The sequence below is a fragment of the Canis aureus genome, chromosome 13 (genome assembly GCF_053574225.1).
Source record: "Canis aureus isolate CA01 chromosome 13, VMU_Caureus_v.1.0, whole genome shotgun sequence".
NCBI classification, from domain to species: Eukaryota; Metazoa; Chordata; class Mammalia; order Carnivora; family Canidae; genus Canis; species Canis aureus.
This window is the reverse complement of record NC_135623.1, coordinates 34,230,888-34,251,836: the sequence shown is the minus strand read 5'-3', so window position 1 is coordinate 34,251,836 and position 20,949 is coordinate 34,230,888. Positions and strand designations below refer to the sequence as shown.

General features: G+C 33.6%; 1 protein-coding gene across 11 annotated transcripts in view; it reads left to right on the top strand.

The window, feature by feature from the left end:
• Nucleotides 1-20,949, top strand: part of MGAT4C (MGAT4 family member C) — a 719,810-nt gene that overhangs the window by 560,450 nt on the left and 138,411 nt on the right. The window contains exon 2 of one of the 11 annotated variants that reach the window (XM_077845714.1): nt 15,267-15,344. The exons of the other annotated variants lie outside the window; for them this stretch is intronic. The gene's annotated coding sequence lies outside the window, so the exon portion shown is untranslated. The remainder of the gene's footprint in view (nt 1-15,266; nt 15,345-20,949) is intronic. 11 annotated transcript variants of the gene reach the window in all.

Genomic DNA, 20,949 nt, shown 5'->3' with positions numbered 1-20,949 from the left:
ATGCTGAAGGTTTTAAAGTTATTTAAAAATATTCATCGATTTGGGGTTGTGTGACATTACTTCATGAGTTTTAGTTTAATATCCTTTTGGCAAAAATACTTCATACTTTATAACGATGTTATATGTTAGATAGGAAGGTACATATTGTGAATTTGTTTAATTACTGTTGATAATGCTCAAGAAAGAACTTAATAAATCCTGATAATAATTTAACATGATAAAGCCATGGCCAGGAAGTTTAAGTTTCCAGTTAATCAGGCAAAATTTGGACTAATTTGTGCTGTGATATATATATACATGTGGAAAAAAGAGATTACTTACAGGGGTTTATACTTAAACAAAATACATTTATTTATTGAAAGAGAGAAAGAGAGAGCAGGGGGAGGGACAGAGAGAGGAGAGAAAAAATCTCAAGCAAGGTCCATGCTCAGAGTGGAGCCACATATGGGGCTTGATCTCAAGACTCTGAGATCATGACCTGAGCTGAAATCTAGGGTCTGATCCTTAACCAACTGAGCTACACAGGTGCCCCAAACAAAATACACTTAAAACCATGAAAGAGTCCTAGAATAATGTTGAATATTTCTTGAATAACTTCCAAATTTATTAACACAAGTGACATTTCATAAAATAACCAATAAATTTTGATATTTAAATCCAATTACAATGTTATCATGAATGGCCATACTATTTCTGACAGCTGCTTATGCAGGCTTAAGTTTTTATTTAAATTCCAGTTAGTACAATGTTAGTTTCAGATGTATAATATAGTGACTAATTCAACACTTCCATACAACACCCAGTGCTCATCAAAGCAAGTGCACTCCTTGATCCCCACCACCTATTTTACCCATTCTCTCACTGTCCCTCCCCTCTGGTAACCACCAGTTTGTTCTCTATAGTTGAGTCTTGTTTCTTGGTTTACCTCCCTTTCTCTTATTTTTTTCTCTTTGCTTGTCTGTTTTGTTTCTTAAATTCTACATATGAGTGAAATCATGTTATTTATCTTTTTCTGACTGACTTATTTCGCTTAGCATAACACTCTCTAGCTCCACCCATGTTGTTGCAAATGGCAAGCTTCATTCTTTTTTTTCTTTTTCTTTTGGCTGAGTAATATTCCATTGTATGCATATATGCCACCTCTTTATCCATTCATCAGTTGATGGACACTTGGGCTGTTTCCATAATTTGGCTATTATAGATAATGCTGCTATAAACATTTGGGTACATATAGTCCTTAGAATCAGTATTTTTGTATTCTTTGGGTAAATAGCTAGTAGTGTCATTGTTGGGCTTAGGGTAGTTCTATTTTTTACCTTTTGAAGAACCTCCATACTGTTTTCCACAGTGGATGTACCCATTTGCACTCCCACCAACAGTGCAAGAGGGTTCCCCTTTTCCACATGCTTGCCATCACTTATTATTTCTTGTCTTTTTGATACTAGCCATTCTGACAGTTGTAAGATGGTATCTCAATGTCGTTTTGATTTGTATTTCCCTGATGATGAGTGATGTTGAACATCTTTTCATGTGTCTGTTAGCTATCTGTATGTCTTTTTTGGGAAAATGTCTATTCATGTCTTCTGCCCATTTCTGAATTGGATTATTTGTTTTCTGGGTATTGATTTTTACAAGTTCTTTATATATTGTGGATACTAACCCTTTATCAGATGTGTCATTTGCATTTAACATAGCACACTGAGGGCAGACAATATACCTTATTCACTGTTTGATCAAGGGCTAACTCATAGTTATTTCTAAATAAATATTTTAGTAGACTTTATTTATACCTTAAAAAAATATCCTTGAGTTCTAAATGTTTATTAATTCAGAGTAATCTTTTTTCCAGTTTTGATTAATAAGGTTTGTGTTGACTAGTTCAGTAAATGATTATTAACAGCTTCTCAAAATCCTTGTGATAAACATTGTGAATTAAAAAATATGATCCCTTACCTTAAAAATGTACATTATTGTATTATACTGGTTATCATATTTTATAATTTCAATTTTAATATTACCTATGGGAAATGCATTTTTCCAAAGTTACTGTGAAGTTATTTTTAAATATATGGGCTTTGGTGTTAAAATAAAAAAATAAAAAAAGTCTGGATTCAGTTTACAGAATTATGTCTTTCTAGAAATGTCACTTTGTAAATTTAGTAAGCAGTTTCTTCATAAGCAGAATTATTGTGAGAACTAATGTAAAGGAGATAATGTATCAAACTGTAAGTCATATAATTTTAATTCAAAATAGGCAAATGAAGTTAAATCAATTATTTAATAATTGTATGCCTTTGCCAAAGATGAGTTTAATATTTCAAGATACCTGTTTTTTTATATTTAGGATTCTGAATTAATTTGAGAATGTGTTATCTTTTCTTAATTATGCTTTTTTTAAATGAATTATTTTGATTTATTTATTATTTTAAGTAATTTTTCTTATGTATTACATAAAATATTGCTGCTGTACTACAGAAGGATAGAAAGGTAAAGGGTTACTTAGATTTCCTAATATTGTTATACTATATTTATTAAGGTGCTACTGGTTAAGGCTACTTAATACTCTAATTTTATTTCAAGTGGAGTTGTTTTTTTTTTTCCTTCAAAAGTAAAATTAATCCTTGAAAATGCTATATCATGTTTGGAATCAGTAATAGTTTGGGATTTAAGTTGTATTTTATTACTTTAATAATTTTGTAAATGGTTTGTAGCCTGTCAAAAGATATACTTATCCTCGGCTCAGCACCTAATCCATTATAGTTGACTGTAATTCTATGTCTATGTGCCCTTGCTTCTCAACCTCCAATACATTTAGATAACTTTGGCTGAGGTACAAAGGTAATAAGAATAAAGAAGTTGCAGACAGCAATGCAGTATACAGTTTCTTTAAGCATATTATTTTTCCCAGCATGCACACTGCACATGTAAATTTAAGTGTATAATTTAGATACTACAGACGTTTAAGCTTAGTAATTTTTGACATATAAATAATCTATAAGGACTTAGTGTAGTTGTTTTAAACCTGACATTGAGGAAGCTAGAATCACCTCTACTATGGCCAATATCAAACACTTTGAAAAACTGATGAAACAGCTATCTATTTTATTAGTTAAATGGATATGATTTGTTTATCATTACATTTTGTAATTATAGTATTTTGGGTGTCAAAATGAGTTTAGAAAGTGGAATATTTTTTTAAAAGCATTAAATTTTCTTGATTTGTATCATAGTTTTAATTTAATTTGAATCAAAATCTCATAGGGAATTTCATAGCACTTCAAAATATAATCCCAAAATGCTAACAGTGGTTCAAATAATGGACTAAGCTTAAGAAAATGAAGTATTTTAAGAAGGATAAATTACAAAGAGTTTCCCCACCACATACTTAAAAACAGTCTGTAGCTTTAAACAGTTTACTTTGTGAACCAATGTACATTGAAATAAATATATGTATCTTAACGAATGAGCCCATCATCCATGTAATTATTCTGCCTAAAAACCTAGTTGTTGCAATTAAAATCTCCTTTTGTCTCACTTCCAATAGCTAGTCTGGCTAAATTTTAGCCTAAATATCCCTTAAGTCTGCCCTTTTACCTCTCTCTCTCAAATTATCATCGTTCCAAATTCAGTATCATTTTTTACTTGGATAAATTATTCATTTTAGTCACTACACGTTTCAGGTGTCGCATATACTAGCCTAAGTGAATTGTTTTAAGTTCAGTGTCAATCTTTTATTAACATTCTTCAGTGACTTACCAACCACCATTGCTCTTCTCAAGCCAATGCAATGCCACTTAAACATTCTGAACAGTCCGCTTAGTCCAGCCCCTGTTTTTTCTCCAGCTAGGTGGCTTACTTGTCTTCCTTCCTCTTTGCTACACTAGCATGCCTACAAATCCCCGAATTTACCCTGTGCCCTGGTACATCAGGACCATCGCACATGTTCTTTCTTTTGCCTATGATGCTTTCTCCCCAATCCTATACGTCCCCTCCTATGAATAATCTCTTAGAACTCAGTTCAAAGTCAGCAAAACCATTCTGTAAAACATCCTACACTTTTCTATTGAAATGGACAAGTTTTAGTTATAAATATAGTGTGCGGTTATTTGAGTAGTGTCTGTCTCTTCCATTAAGATTTAAGTCACATTTTATGTCTGCTTTTGCCCAACATTTCATTCTCATTATCCAACAGAGTGCCTGACAGAGAGTAAGGGCTCACTGATTTAATATATGATGAAACAGGAATGTTGGTTTTCCAAAGCATTTTATTTTCAGTTTCAAAAGCATTGAATATTATTTAATTTATGCCACTCTGTTGCCCACTTAACTTCATCAGAATCATCAAGTTAACACAGAGCCTAGAGGACATAGGTCTCTCAAAACAGACATAAGTCTCTTAAAACACACCTAGCCTTTAAAACTTACTTCATGCTTTAATTCTCTATAGACCATTTGCCTTTGCCAAGTTGATTTACTCTTTATCTCCCAAAGATGTATCCCATATTCTTCTGTTTCAGCATGTCTGTGCTTCAGGACCCTTCAGCTCTACAAAGACTTACCTAAGGGGAATGTTCATTGTCTTCTAATGTGTGTGTTTATATATAAGATATATAACTGTATAATATATATTTATATTACATACATAATTATACATATATGATTGAGAATTTTTGTATACTGCCATGCAAACTTTCATATTTCATGTATGTATATGTCTTACAACTAGATTTCATTTTTTTTAAAAGATTTTATGATTTACTCATGAGAGACACAGAGAGGCAGAGACATAGGCAGAGGGAGAAGCAGGCTCCCTGCAGGGAGCCCAATGTGGGATTCAATCACAGGAACCCAGGATCACGACCTGAGCAAAAGGCAGACTCTTAAACACTGAGCCACCCAGGTGCCCTACAACTAGATTTTAAATTATCATATATATGAACAAGAGTTGTGTTTTATATGAAATCATATTGTTAATAAGGATTTGCAAAACCTTATTGATTAATTGATGGATGCATTAAAAATTTAATTTTTAATTTAAATTTAAAATTTAGAAATTAGAAATTGAACTAAAGAATTATGAAAAATAGACTTAGTGCAAATGTACGTTCAATGATTTTATATGATGTCCTAGTCTATGTAATTCAAAAACATTTCATAATAACAAGTTAAGATTTCAAGAAGTTTTAATTTTCCTGATTAGCAATCACGAAGCATTCTTATACAGAGGGTGATCTGATTAAAACAGTGATTTTTCAGGAGTGATCTAGCAATAACAAACTTACCCAGTAATTCAACAAATAAATATGTTATGTTCCAGTTAAAGGATCAATGCTGAAGATGTGAAGGTTTGTGAGATGAGTCTGGGTCTTGTTCTTTATGAATTTTCAGAATTAAAGATGGTTAACATTAATTTTTAGTCTAGAATGGCATGGGGAAAGTCTGCAGAAATTCTGGTAAGAGTTGGTAATTATTGCACAGACAGAATTATACTTGAAGATGTTGACTATGAGCTAGAGATGAAAGAGTACTACAAAGTGGCGCAGAGTACTACAAAGCCCCGGTGGCGCAGCGGTTTGGTGCCGCCTGCAGCCGAGGGTGTGATCCTGGAGAGCTGGGATCAAGTCCCACGTCAGGCTCCTTGCATGGAGCCTGCTTCTCCCTCTGCCTGAGGCTCTGCCTCTGTGTGTGTGTGTGTGTGTGTGTATGTCTCTCATGAATAAATAAAATCTTTAAAAAAAAAAAAAAAAAGTACTGCAAAGAGAGATTGGCAAGATTTAAACACTGATTGCAGAGATTTTATTCACAAAGTGCTCCACACAGTATCTGAATCAAATTTGCCTGAGATTCTTAATGAAATGCAGGTTTCTAGGGTCTATCTCAGCTTTACTGAATCAAAATCTCTCTGAGTGGATGGCAGACATCAAGCCATTTAAGACAGATGTAAAATATTTAACCTGAGGATTAAAAACATAGTATTTAAAGACAAGATAGCAAGTTTGGTTTCTCTGTTTGTAGGAAATCGACTAGAACATCCCACAAATTATTGGAGATATAAAGCAGACAATTTTTGAGAGGTGGAAAATCCATTTAAACAAACAGCTTATTTAGCCTCTATGTAATTTGAATTTATTTTTAACAAATAATTACTTTCCCAGTTCATAACATTTATCTCATAGATTGAATCTCTATATATAATCATTTGAATTAGCATCTTATGTTAAAGTCCTTACAATTCTCAATTATAGTTTTGTGAATGATTTTAATGACTTTCATTATTTAATATTCTTTAGTGACCCCGTTTACTTATTGCATTCATTATTTTCATGAAATATTCTAAATTTTATTTTTCATATTTTATGTACTTGTTTACAGTTCTCTTACTTAAGCGGGCATAAAGGATTGCAGACCTTCCACATCTGGTTCTATGTTGTTGAATCTTTTAAAATAAAATATTTGTACTAAGAGATAAAGTTAGTTATATTTTTTCATTTTATTTGTCATTGCGCACATTTAGTTTTAAATACTTTTAACAATTACATTTCAATATTTTAGTCCTAGTTTAAAGTAGAAAAAATTGGGCATTAAGTTACTTTATTTTTCTAATCTAGAACTGTTTCAAAAATCAATTAGACTTCTGAAACAGGTAAAAGTGGTCAAAATTCTAATTTTATCCTGTTATGAATTTTATATATTTAGGGTTCTACCAAGATTTGAAAGATTAGGTGTCATGATGTGTAACACATAGACACTAAATGAATACATTAACGTATATGTATGATGGAGCCATCAATGTGCTCTGGAAATGCACAGTTGGATATCATTATGATCCCTCCCCTCAAGCAGTTGTGGTTTACCAGAAAGAGGTATATGTAGGTCAAAGATCTAGTGTCTGCCATAAATGTATCATTGTCAATGAAGTTGGCATTATATTTTAAACATTCAATTGGGCAATATGATCTGTTCATTATCGATTTAATCACCTTTCATTATTGCCGTCCCATCATTTTTTCTAATTGCTCAGTATTTTTTATCACTGAATTATCAAAGTTACATAAGTGAATTTATCATTTTCCTAAGCTCCTCAAATCTATTTTTACTTACCTGCATAACAAAAATATGCATATTAAAAAGTGTGGTGAATAAGAAAGCAATAATGACATTTATTTAATTTGCACTACATAATATATTCTTTATGCATTGCCTTTAATCTCATTGTGAATTAAATATTTTCATTTGAAGAAGTAATACTTGAAAAATTATCATATTTAAATTTTATGTGGATATAATTGATTAAAATTTTAGATTCTGGATTAACCAGTGGTCATTATGCACACTCTTATACAACGGAAAGTCAAAAGTTAAAAATAGAGACATTTGATCATCTGCTTAGTTCATGAATACAATTTCAGCTAAAAATTTACATTTTAATTGTTAAAAATCTTACCGTATTAGTAAGCTTCTCTTTTATATTTGCCTATACTAAAATGGCTCATACTGTGATAGTATTTGCATCCTACATGATCTATACTTACCAATTTTAAAGTAATTCCTTTGGGTAAGGTAATATGGGTTAAGAGGTAGCTACACAGTATACTGAGCCTAAATTACAGCAATCACACACACCAGGAGGGGGATGGGAATAAAGAGAGGGAGACTGACTAAATTGCCTATTAGCTCTATAAAAAAAATTAAGCTATTTTCATCTGGAGAATTATCTTGCTCTTGTGGGGAAAAAAAAACCCATAGAATTTTGAGTCAGACTGACCAGAACTGCATTTACTTTCTAACATTTTCTGGTTGTGAAACTCTGGGAGAGCTACTCAAGCTTTCTGATCCATAATTTACTTAATAGAAAAATGGAAATATGAAAACCTCAGAGAGATTTTCTGAGCATATAATAAAATTGATACATATTTTCCCCTGCACTTTAGAATCAGAGCCATTCATACGTATTTTTCTTTATTATTTCTTTACACAGGCTCACCCATTTCATAGCTCTCTTCTACATGCCAATGGCTCCCAGATATATATCGTTAACTGTTACATTTATTATATTATAATTTTCTAAAACACAAATTCAATAATCTCATATAAATATAAAATAAATACATAGCAAAGATCCTGTTTATTTCATTAATTAATGACAGGATCTTAAAACTGGCCCAAAAAGCATGTGCCAAAATAGCTATAGTTATGTGTTTAAATATGTATACATGCATGTATGTATAATATACAATTTAATAAGGAAATGTTAGAATAAGATTTCTGAGTTAGAGCTCAAACTGGTTAATGTCTTATAGGTCAAGAAACTATAACCTTTCTTTTCTATTCTACTAGATAGAAATGATATTCATATATACTCAACAATAACAACAACAAATCTACAAGTTAGCTTCTACCCCTTCAATACAGTGGAAAAATGGCCTAGTTCATAGGAAATCTTATGAAAGAACACAAAGTTATCTCTTTTTTCTGTTTCCAAGTTTGGGATAATTTATATGTAAATGTCTATATATATGTATACGTAATTTTATATAATAACAATATGTAACTATAATACAATATAATAAAATATATGTAACAGGTTTTTTTACTAAGTTGACATTTCCAGTTGGTTGTCTGCTAGTGTCATCATAGTAATCCTATCTGAAACATACACATACATTCAATCAGTTCTTTCCTTTTTTTATTTCAGGAAATAATGCCATCATCTCTCCATCTCTTCAAGCCTCAACTCTAAACATTGTCAATCCTTTGATACTCCTTTTCCGTTATATGCACATACCGCCACCATCATGTCTTGCTTTCAGTACTTAAACTGTATTATAAATGTATCTACTTTGCTTGAATTTCCATTAGTACTTCTATTCCACAGCCTCTCACCTGTATCACCGCTGTGGCTGATTAACAGGTTACCATTACTTCCAACCTCAACTCCTTACAATCCATTTTCCACCTGTATGCTGCTAAACCATCCAATGGCTACCCGTTACTCTTTATACAAAATTATTACTCCTGTCTAGAAAGTTCTGTGATCTGGCTCTGGATTAACTTGCCAAATTCACCTCATACCATTCCGTGCTATGCACTCACTGTCTTCAGCCACACTGATCTTCCTGTTTCCTGAATTCTCCAAACTCTTATCCATTTTGACAATAGTTTATTATCCCTGTTCCCATAATGCTCATCCCAGGGTCATCTTTTATTTGGATCTATGCTGAAATATAACCGCTTATGAGAGACTTCCTTGATCACTGAATTTACTCTATGTTTTAAAATTTTATTTCTTTATTTGAGAAAGAGAAAGCACAAGAGGAATGAGAGACAGAGAGAGAAACAGACTCCCCAGTTAGCACAGAGAGTGACTTGGGCCATCCCAGGACCCCAAGGTCACAACTGGAGCCTAAGTCAGATACCTAATCTACTGAGCCATCCAGACACCCTAATCACTGAATTTAAATTAGCACTTCCCCATTACTCTGTATCATGCCATCCCACTTTATTTTCTTCAGAACATAACACAACACATATTCTTATTAGTTGGTCTTGTTTCCACTGGAATATTAGATCCATGAGAATAATTATTTATTCCTCTGATTCAACACGGTGTCCTCAGTATCCAGGAAAGGTCCAGACACATGGTAAGCACTTAACACATTATTTGTAAAAAATAAATAAATAAAAATGAATGAGTGACACAGATGAAGTGCTAGATAAGCTAAGCTCTGAACAAAAGTGAATTTCTTAGAGAAAATATTTGGATCTACTAAACACTAAATTCACATTTATTTTTCCTAGTTTTAGCTATGGCTAAATTGTAATTAAATTCAAATATGTTGTCAGAACCAAAAGATCATTTTTCAGTTACTATTTGTGATAATGCAGTTTGGAATTTACTCAAGAAATAGTCTATGTCAAATAAGTACTCCTTATGGTAGTAAGTATAATATTTTGTATAAATGTGAATTCTAATAACTTACCTTTTTCTTTTCAAAATGCTTTGATAGTGGTTTTTCTTTTTTTTTTAAGTTTTTATTTATTTATTCATGAGAGACACAGAGAGAAAGAGAGGCAGACACAGGCAGAGGAAGAAGCAGGCTCCCCTAAGTGAGCCTGATGTGGGACTCGATTCTGAGACCCTGGGATCATGCCCTGAACCAAAGGCAGAGGCTCAACTCTTGAACCGCCCAAGTGCCCCAATAGTGGTTTTTCTACATCCTTAAAATGTTTTTGTTTACACCATCAGAACCTGTTCTTTACTATAAAGTTTGTGCCTAGAAAAAGGAAGGACGCTCACAATAACAGAGGATCGATAGTGTTTTGACTTTTAAGCAACAATTTTAGGGATACCTACCCTTCTGACTTATAACCGAACACGTGAAATGGAATCTAAACTGAGGCTGCTTCAGAGGATTCAACTATGTCTGTTTTGTACTTTTTTAGGACTATACTTCCATGATTTATTTCATAGACGATTTACTAAATATTTTATTTTGTTATATTTGTCTAGTGTGTACTGGTATACTAATTTAATGATAGATGGGTTATTTTGTTTTGTTTTGTTTTCCCTAGTGGTCTGAACATTGGTGAATTCAAGAAATTCCCTCTAGGAGTAGGAGAACTAAAGGTCATTTACTTGTTGGATTTACAGCTGTTTGTACTGAGAGAGAGCAATTCATTTTTTTATTCTTTGCTTTTAATGTCAGAGAGCTTATGACCCTATGGCATTTTCCATCACCTTTAGGGGCATCCAAGGGCAAAGAGTATTCGTTTTACAATTAGTCGTGCAGATTAGAATCTGTGGAGTGGAAAATAGAACAGTTTGTACTGTCAGGGTCATGGTATAGTATCTTTAGCAGGATTGAAAAGTGATCTGACCTAGATTAGACACATTAGCAAATCACTGAAAGATCCCTGGGAGACTGTGTAGGGAAAAAGGAATGATAACCAGAGGCTAATTTGAAAGCCAGTTCTACCTATTGATCATTTCGTGTTTGTTTTTTAAGGAAAAAAACTGGGAATGTGTGTATTTGTGTGTGTGTGTGTGTGTGTGTGTTAATGTAAATGCATTTGTCAACATAGACATTCAATCATTTGAACTACATATTCACATATTTTAGCCACTAGAACTGTGCCTGGTATTTAATGGCCACTGACTAAATCCCTAAATACTTGCTGAATGCAAGTTGTGTGAATAAGAGTGTATTTCTTTCTGAGAAGCCCTGGGAGATATATCAGGCCCAAGAGGAGCCCATGTAAAGACCTGGAAACAGAATAAGCTTACTCACCATTGTAGGGCAAATGCTTCAGAGAAAGGTACAGGGAATTGAAAGAAAACACCATCTGACATGGCAGGAAATCCAGCAGCTGAAGTGAGAGTTGCAGGTCAGGCAGGCTGTTTTAGGGAGTTCAGCAGGAGGTCCCTGTGTTAGCAGGACTGTGGGACTCAATTGTTAACTTGGTGGGAAGTGTGAGATCAGGAAGGCAGGCTGGATCATGCTAGTCAGGGACAGAGCTGGGGGTCAAGCCCCAGGTCCTAGAATTTTATGTGGGAATTTGAGGTAAACAAAGTTATAGAGTAGCCTTAGTGGCAGGAGCATATTAAGGCCTCTTTTAAGGAACAAGAGCTAAAAACATAAACCAGAGCATAAACTACGACTATCAGTTTTGCCTGCTATTGAGTGAGGCACTTGATTTATGGAAATTGGTCAGTTAATCAGAAGAGTAATTTAAAACTGGTTATTATTAAAAAGTTATAATTAGGTAACTTAAGATTTTATTTTAATAAAATACATGGATATATACATTTGCCAGTCTATTCATGTAGTGCCAAGATTTTTTTTTCCTCTGTGTGTTGATCCATTGATTTGAATTCCACTTTGTATGGAAGGGCAGAAAAAGGCTAACTTAGCAGACCTGGATTGCTCAGAATCCTGCACATTCCAAATAAGGTATAAGCTTCAATACTAGACTTTGGCTTGCTTTTTAGGAGATAATTCTGAACCCTTGGAATATGCTACTTGATAAGAATATTTTTATATGTCTGAGGCTTTGGGCCACTCTGAACTGAAACCTGTTTTTTGTTTTGTTTTGTTTTTTAATTTTATTATTTTATTTTTTATTTTTATGCCCGAAATCTTGGGCCACTTTGTACCAGTTTAAAAATAATGTAATGTATGATGAATGCCTTTTTTTGCTCTGAGGGAACTTGGGATCTGAGTAGTTGAGGCACTATTTGCCTGTTTTACTGACCTCCAGTAAAAATTCTGGGTAATACTCAAGTGAAATTAACTGATTAGAAGCATTTTGCATGGGTTGTTTATTAGAAGCATCATTGGGAGGAGAATTAAATGTGTCCCCAAGCGATTTCACTGGGAGTAGAACCTGAAGTTTCTGTCTGATTTCTCCTGGAGTTTGCCCCATGCAGCTTTTCCCTTTGTTGATTTTAAAATCATTTTAAAATGTTTCCTTTTTCTGTAATAAACCATAACAGTCAGTATAATAGCTTTTAAGAGTTCTCTAATTTCTTCTAGAGAATGATTTGAGCCTGAGAGTTGTCTTGGGAACCCCTGACACAATTTTCTATATAGGTCACACCCATAATGCTTTATGTAAGATTTCTGGTTTTAATTTCTTTGAGGAAGGGGAACTTAATAGAATCTGAGTGAGAGTCTTCCCAAATTTTATGATTTTTGAGTTAATGGAAAAGTTCAATTTATAAAAACATGTACGAGAAGTAATGCAATTGACTCTTGTTGGGTATACAGAAGAACAAGAGGGAGTTGAAGTGCAGGAATAATTGTCCTTGAAAAATAACACAATTATTGAGCATATAGTGTTTGCCAGGCCTTATTGTATGCAGTTTATGTTTGAACTCACCTAGTCCTCAGTGGTGTCATTTAGGAGATGTCTAGTGGATACAATGAGATGAATAGCTATTAATAAGCTAGGGTGATTCAAGAAAGAGTTTGAGTTTCAACTTAGCTTATTAATGAAATATGTCCCTAAATACTCTATTTTATGAATGGCTTAATATCCATTTTATTGAAAACCATGGTTATCCTTCATAATTTTATTTTAGGAGATGAAATTTGTTACCGGCATTTTAATTTTTTTTTTCTTTTATCTATTTATGATAGGCACACAGTGAGAGAGAGAGAGAGGCAGAGACATAGGCAGAGGGAGAAGCAGGCTCCACGCACCGGGAGTCTGACATGGGATTCGATCCCGGGTCTCCAGGATCGCGCCCTGGGCCAAAGGCAGGCGCTACACCGCTGCGCCACCCAGGGATCCCAGGCATTCTAAATAATCACAAATCATGTATTGAGGGAATGCCATATAATGAGATCCCTGTTCAAGAATTAGTCTAAGATATCATCCCATTTCAACTTTAGATGGTTTCTTTGCAGTTTTCTTCTCCAGTGTAGATTAGAAATGGGACATTTCCATTTCCATTTCCATTTTGTGTGGTTTTTACTCTTTCACAGCTATGGAATGCTAAATGTTACTAGACGTCAAATAAGATGTTCAGGGAAGAGGGCAATGTCCTACCTGAGACACTTGAAATCTCTTTTAGGTAAAATTTACTATAATTCATTCACTTCAAAAAGCATTTAAGAAAATGATATGCATTGGGATTTAAAATATTGAATATAAACTTTAGTTACATATAATTTTCCTAGTTTTGCTGATGTTAAACAGACATATCTATGACACATTTAATCTCTTTTAATATTATAATCTTAAAATGAGAATTTGAGGACATCTGGGTGGCTCAGTTGGTTAAGTGTCTGCCTTCAGCTCAAGTTAGGTCAGGATTCCAAGGATTCCACAGAATCCTGCATCAGCTCCCTGCTCAGTGGGGAGTCTGCTTCTCCCTCTGTCCCTCCCCCCTGCTCAGGATCTCTCTCTCTGTCTCTCTCTCTCTCTCTCACTCTCATGCTCTTTCTCTCTCTCAAATAAATAAAATCAAGAATTAAAATAAATTCTTGAAAAAAGTAAGAATTTGAAGGAAGATCAAAAAAATAAGAATTTGAAGGAAGATCAAATTTTCTGAAGAAAATTCAATTAAATCTGAAAGTCAGTCCTTTCAACATTAAATACTACCGTGCTATTATTATTTTGAATGTTAAAAAACACTTAAAATATAAATATTTTTATGTTAATGTAAAATCTTTAAAAGATTTCTCATATCGTGTTTAGCATAAGGCATCCATTCTTTATTTTTATAATATCTAAGAAATCTGACATTCAGCACTTAGAAACGAGAACTTAAAATGTCATGTGTTGTAGACCCTCCCACTGATAAATCATATCACAGCTAAACTTTTATTTTCCTTCTATAATTGTTCACAAAATAAAAAGGGGGGCTCAGCAGTGCTTGAGGAGAGATATAAAAATCAAACATTAATTTTATTCAGATGAGATGATTTGTATGCAAGCTGATCAGGCTACAAGCTTATCTCATTACAAGCTCAAGGCTGTGAGCATTTCATCATTTCTCAGATGCCATTAAGTTTAATAATATGACTGCCTGCATTGTGTATTAAAAATGTGTGGCTGTTCTGCGATTCTGTATAATGATGAAGTGTTTGTGAATATTTATTACTTCAGTCTTTAGTGCTCTCAACTTTATACTAAATAGCGAAGTTAATTGCCTATACTGTTCTAATTGCATTGTTTAGAGAATACTTTCTTTTCTTCCTCTTCAGTTGCAGAGTTATTAGTAACATGCAGATTTTTTGAAGTGCAATAATTGTCATGTGAAAACTTGCACAGACATATAATTGCACCCCAAATTGAAGCACAGTAAGTACATTTAGTCTCTGGTAGGGTCAATTAGCTCCGTGGCCTTCTTTCTGGGAATGCAAGTGGTCAGTCCTGCTGATTTTAAACAGTTATAGAGTCACTGATTTGTATATACAATTTGTTCCAAGCAATTATGGTAAGAATATAATTTTTAAATACCAAAAATGGAATGTTTGCAAGAAGTTCTTTAAAACTGGACACATTCATTAGTCATTCACTTTATTATTCTCTTCGAAAGTGGTAGTTCCAAACAAAATGGTTCAAAATGAATTTTGTTGTCATTGTTTATAATCTTTTGTTTTGGCTCTTCAAATATATCTCTGTCCTTTGTTTTGTTCTCACTGGAACCCAGTAAATATTGTCTTTTGAAACAAAGCTCTGAAATCCAAAACCTGAGGTTTGGCTTTAGTTTTGTTTCTAAAATGTTATCTTAAGGAAGCCATTTTATTTTTCTGTAGGTGCTTCTACACTGTCCAAATAATGGGTGCCCTACCGATATGTTAAATTCCATGGTGCTTTCTCCCTAAATCACAAAGGTCAGTGTTATCATAAATAATTGTACTAGTGATTTAAGAGCCTAAATATGAAGCATTTTACTCAACATGATCCTCATGTTTCCCATTCTCTAGTGATTCACCATGCTTTAGCAATTTTCCCAACATGAAAAGGAGATGGTTTCTTCTGTAAATATCTCTGATGCCCCACTCAAATAAGACTTATACTTGGTCCAGGCATATGCTAGTTAGGAGGGAAAAACTATCCTAAATAATAGGAAACACTGTAGTATTCAATTTTTTTTGTCTTTCATGTATTTCTGCTACCTGGCTTCTTATCTACCCTTGCCTCACTCAGTTCAGACACTTTGATATTTAGACCCACCTTTTTCTGGGCCCAAGAAACATAGGAACGCCAAGTTGAAAACAGATATCATTCAAACACACATTTCATAATTTCCAGTATGCCATACCTTTTTGGCTAGCCATTATAAAGACAAGAAAAAATCCATCCACTGTTGTTTCGATGAGCCAATGGATTAGTTTTTCTGCCGAGTGATGTGTGGTATAGGCAAGAGTTTACAATATTGCAGAGTAGGTCAAGTTTAGGATAACTAAAATATTGGCAGGTGTGGAAACAAAAAGAATACAGCAAATGGATGTAAAAGTGCATGTTATATAATCTGGAATAATGATTAGAACCTACAAAGAAGTATCAAGCAAAGTAGACTGTTGCCAAATTTGAAGGCCCTGAATCTCAATGATAATGACCTTGAAATTATGCTGATAACTACTGAGAAGCCACCAAATTTTTAGCCAATTCATAAAATAACATCATAGAACTTATGGGAGGGGAAGCTTCCAAGAAATTGGAAGTGCTCAGAAATATCCAGTGCTATATTGTCTCAAATGAAGACTTAGGAAGGCCATTGGATTGGATAACTTGCAGGTTCTTTTTTTTTTTTTTTTTTTTCTTTTAACTTGCAGGTTCTATAGAGATATAAACAGCATAAGACAACGTGAAGGAGAGGTCAGAAAATAACATTCTACTTAAAATCCTTTAAAAAATAACTTCCAAGTAGATAGGAAGACAGATAAACTTCTAATTATCAGTCCAGAAGAGTGGAATGTGAGATGTAGAAATCAGATGTTTACATCAGGACTGATGTAAAAAAATAAAAAGTTTCATTTCCCTTGGAGGATGGCGTGCACATCCCCTAGCAGAAAAAATTAATATGTATTGAAGTGAAAAATAAGACAGAACAAGTAGGTTTCTCCAAGCAAGTATAGATGTTCCTTTTATCTGTGGTTCTCTGCACAGAATAACCTGTCCTGTCACAAGTAGTTAGAATACATACGTGTAGAACAGGTGGATTGTTCTATGACTGGTTGGTAGGAGAACCCATAGATCACAGCTTCAGGTCCTCAGATTATAAGAAATAGAATAAGGAAATGTTTATTCAGATATTGCTAAGCTGTTAAAATTTGATAATATTCATCTATCTATGTTCTAATCAGAAATGATGTCTCTTATCCCAAAGGGATGCTGTGGATTTTTTTCCATTAATAATTTTAATGAGATTTTAATGTGCTAAAATGTTTTTCATATGAATATTTTTAATGCCCCACCTAATAGTACAAACTTATTACCAAGGCTGTGGCTGAGAGTGTGTTAACGGCGCTGCTCCTATGGGTTCTAATATTGGACAGGTTTTCTTCATTATGGTCAAAAGTAGTGAATCTCTTTTTTTTTTTTTTTTGCCTTCAGCATCTCTTCCTATTCCTCTTTCTACCATAATCATCAAAATACTTTTTTAAATACTTCTAAACTGTTCATTTCTTTGTATGTCAGTGTTCTAATAGGAGATCAGATAAAATAGGTAAAGTAGATAAATTATTACCAGATTAGCATAAATCCCACCTCACTGATTTTTCGGTGATTATTAGATCATCCACAAATATAAACATATTTAATTTCATAAAATGATAGTTCCTTACAAAACACAAAATCTACACGAAGCACTTCTGAACACCTGATTATTTCAAGAACGTAGATGTTTTCACAACATTAAAATATAATTAGGTCTAGCTTTGGCCAAATTCAGAAGGGTTTGAGAATCTGCTATCTCGTAATTAATGTCTAATTGTTGGTAATTATTTTGTTTAGTTTTGTGCACAACCCAATTTATTTTTTTGCACCAGGGCCCATGTCAATTATACTCTGGCCACAACTGTCAAGGCTATCAACAAATTAAACACTGATTGCCAGGGCTGCATGATAATGGTCTCCTACCAATTTGCATTAAGTAAGTAGGTTCTCAAGCCTGAAAAAACAAGGCTGTGTTGAATGTTCTATCTCTCATGTCACTTCTAATTATCTACTAATGGCTAGCCAGGCCAGAATTTAACTCAGAAACTAGAGGTAGATGGCCATGCAAGTTATAGAGATCTATTTTTTATACTTAAAATATTTAGACCCCACTTAAATGTTGTATGACCTGACAGATAATTTAGCAAGATTTTTGCACTTAAACAATTTTCTGTTTCTACAGTTGCTTAGGAATTACTTTAATGTAACAAAATTGAGTGTTTAATATTTTTTCTTTATTTTGTTTTCCTGCAAAACAGCCACTTGGCACAAGCTGAACCAATGTAAAACGAAGAGCATGCATTGAAAATTTTTATTGTCTTATTGATGAATTTTTTTTTCTCATAAAAGACCTCTTAAAATTGATAATAATTTAAAATCCCTAAGAACTGATTTTACTATATAACCAATGAATACTTTTAACATTCTTGTTACTGACAACTCAAATAACTTTGAACATAGGAATTAAAGCATAATCTCTTGTAAAACTTTCCTATAATGATAATTACTCTACTTTAGCCTATAGCATTCCATAAAGACATGTCACTGAAAATATGTTACACATTACAGTAGTGATGTATAATATACCAAGATCCCTGATAAAATGAATCCTCAGAGTGAAGGTATTTGGGGTTATAATTCATGGGAACAATAGCTTTTAGTGCTTTACAGTATATCACAAGAGTGACAACTCTGTGATGAAATGTAATACATAATTCCCTTGGTCACAGACACCAATTTTTTCCTGACCTGAAGAATATTTTGTCTCTATTTTAATAATAGTGTCATGATTCTTAGCATCATAGAATAAGTAGATATAAGATCTGTACTTGAGGGTATAACCAGCAGTGTAGTTTCAATTAGAGAAAGATATCAGAATTTTCACTGCATGTAGCCTTTTTGGTAAATGAAATATTTCACTTGCTGAAATACAAGAACCTTCATTAGCATAACATGCGGTGATTATATATGAAAGATGAAATGAAAATATGAAATCTAAAGCATCATATGGAACAGGGCATCTAGGATTATGTAAAAAAATCTTAAGTACATGCAGGATTTTTTTTAGTTATATTTTTCCCTCATGATCTCACCTGGATACCTAGAGCACCTTACTGGCTCCTTCTTCAACAAACCTCATAATTGAACTTTATTATTCTTGTTAGTCTTGTCACTTGGATTCATTGAACACATATTAATGTGTTCTATCGTCAGGGCTAGAGGTCACAAAAGAGAAATCAACGTGGTTCCCATCTTGGAAAAATTTATGGAGCAAGCTACATAAATTTTTTATTATCCCAATGATATCCCTGGTCTATGATCTGCTTGATTTTTTTTCACCCTCTTCACACTAGTTCCTGCTGCCTTCATGTTCTGGGCTCAGCACTACCTCTAATTTGCTATAACAGTATGATTAGTAATTAAAATTTCTGATAATGACACTTCCTACTTTTTCTTCTTACCTCTATTTACTTCTGCCCAGATTTTCAGACGTCTGGTTTTTACTGAATTATATACATTTGTCTTTGGCTCTTCTCTCTAGCAATTAATGCTGATACAATAAAATAAAAATCTCATAACAGCAAAGGTTTTTAAATGCCATCAAGACCTATTTTTTTCAGGCGAGAGAAGTAAATTTAAAAATAAAAAACCCTAAATATAAATTTTCCTTTATTTCTAATTAATTGCTCTTCTGTTCTCCCATTGCAAGTTATACATACCTCTATTACTTACTATGCTGTATTAGCTTTTGTTTAATCTTTCCTTCTCTTTCTGTATGGCAACATCCCCTAGGTCAGAAAGGCAGACATAATTCTGGGTAGTAATACATTAAATGTAAATTGATTTTGTCCAAGAAAAATGTCATCCATAAGCATGACATGGAAGTACTTTGTGTGTGTGTGGGTGTGTGTGATTTTTTTTTTTAATGAAAGATATATGTTCCAGTGGAAAATGTTTCATAAGCTACAGCAACTTCCAAGTTGTTCTGTTATTTAGCATCACTATAAATTTTGGGACTCTCAGGTAAAAAAATAGGCCCCCTTCACACATGGAATTTATTAAATATCTGTATGGTCAGATTGAGTTGTCATAGAAAAATACCATAGTGGGGTAGCTTAAACAACAGAAATTTATTTTTTCACAATTCTGGAGGTTAGAAAGCCCATCATCAAGGTGATGGAACATTTGGTTTCTAATGAGAGAGCTCTTTTCCTGGCTTGTAGAGGGTTACCTTCTTCCTGTGTCATCATATGGCTTGTCTTCTGTCTGTATGTGGAGAGAGAGCTCTCTGAAATCTCTTTTTCTAAGGACACTGATCCCATCGGATCAGTTCCTTGCCTTTGACCTTCTTATAGGCCGTATCTCCTTAATTATCTTCTGACAAACTGGATTTCCAAATAAGGTCACATTGGGGGTTAAAACTTTAACATATGAACTGGTACACAATTTAGTGCAATTAATATCCTTTGGTTTTAAAGAAGAAAAAAACAACTTAAGTTTCAATAACCTCTACACTTCTACAAAAAAATAAAAGATACCACAATGCCTTTCTACATCTCTACCAACATAGTTTTAACCATCATCATATATACAATCTCCTTTGTACATTTAGCTGAGAAACATTGGATTTTGTTCAGAGAGATTCAGCTAAAAGAAAAGAGAAATCAGAATCGGAATATACAGAGACATGTCCTAGCAGCCTACTGTTGACAAAGTCTTAGGTTTTGGTGAGAGATATCTCATTTGGTCACAGGTGAGTTTGACAGGCAAATGGGCAACGTAGTATCTGAGTCTTTACTCCCTTACATGAAGAGAAATATATGTACATAGGCCTCTTCTCAAAGGAGTAAAAAGAACCAGAAACCAGACAAGAAACTCCATCTTCAATCTCTGCATGTCTGCTATGTTCACTTGATTTGCTTTGCTATACATGGTCTCACTTTCTGTCTTTAGCATCCATATAAGCACCAAAAAAACGCCTACATCTGTATCACTTGACTTCCAGGTATACCACAGTAGATCTTATTATCTAACCCTGAATTCCAATTCTCATTTTTCTGGGAGAGAATCAGCCGGGCTTGAGTCAGAAGTTTGTTCCTAGTAGAACTGACTATAGCCAGGGGAACAGATAATAAAATTTATGAGGTTCCCACAGAATCCCTGCCTCCGCATGTGAGTATTGTTTGGAACCTAGCATAAGACCACTACCTGATAAGAAGGGGATGCCTACTGTCCTTATAAAGGAGACAAATTCTGGCAACAAGCTTGTGTTGCGGT